General features: G+C 43.4%; 1 protein-coding gene across 1 annotated transcript in view; it reads left to right on the top strand.

The window, feature by feature from the left end:
• The window catches only part of otud5a (OTU deubiquitinase 5a), a gene marked incomplete in the record, with an annotated part of 31,340 nt that overhangs the window by 6,165 nt on the left and 24,180 nt on the right, over positions 1-995 (top strand).

Here is a 995-nt window from a genome sequence, read left to right as displayed (position 1 = left end):
GTCCCAGGTAGGGACAGTCCTCTGTGTGGACACCTGTCCCAGGTAGGGACTGTCCTCTGTGTGGACACCTGTCCCAGGTAGGGACTGTCCTCTGTGTGGACACCTGTCCCAGGTAGGGACTGTCCTCTGTGTGGACACCTGTCCCAGGTAGGGACAGTCGAACAACCTGAGCTGTTTGTTTCAGACACATAATAAATAGTCTGATTATTCATCATGATGGGAGCTGCTGCAGGTCTGATACTCAGGGTCCTGGTCCTGGTCCCGGTCCTGGTCCTGGTCTTGTAGAACCACCATCCTGCAGGTTTATGTCCAGATTTTCTATTTAAATGATTAAAAACATAGTTACATGTTAAAATTGTTATTTTTCTTCTTTAGTGTTTGTTGGTCCTGCCTGTGTTAAACTACATTTCCCATCATGCATCAGTCCTGTCAGGAGGAGCAGCTCTTCACATGAAAACTGTCGTATTTGAATAAAACAAATTATTTCCTGTCATTCACGCAGGTTTGACCTTAAAACCATACTAATCTTTATAAAGTTTTTTTTTTCTTTTTTCTTGTCGAACTTTCAGAAAACTGGATGTTTTGGATAAAAAGTCTCAATTTTAAGTCTTTTAAATAAAATCTGAGTTTCAATTTTCCAAGAAGGTGTCTGGGTCACCTCACCTGCTCTGACCCACAAACAGGGTCCAGACCACCTCCACAGACCAACATCAGCTGTGGACGTGGGTCTGGGTCTGATCTCACACATCTGGTGTCAAACTGGATCCTGAGAAACACTCAGAGTGAATCTGGATTAAAGTCACCTGCTGAGATCAGGTTTTATCTCAGTAATTATCCAGTACCAGCAGCCTGTGGAACAGTCTAAATGCTGGAGGGGATTGTAACGACACAGAGATGAAACAGGAAAAACTCTGGACTCAAACTGTTTTTATTTATTTATCATTAAACACCTGTGTGTGTGTGTGTGTGTGTGTGTGTGTGTGTGTGTGTGTGTG

The sequence above is a fragment of the Austrofundulus limnaeus genome, unplaced genomic scaffold, assembly GCF_001266775.1.
Source record: "Austrofundulus limnaeus strain Quisiro unplaced genomic scaffold, Austrofundulus_limnaeus-1.0 Scaffold1002, whole genome shotgun sequence".
NCBI classification, from domain to species: Eukaryota; Metazoa; Chordata; class Actinopteri; order Cyprinodontiformes; family Rivulidae; genus Austrofundulus; species Austrofundulus limnaeus.
This window is presented reverse-complemented; position numbering and strand designations above follow the sequence as displayed.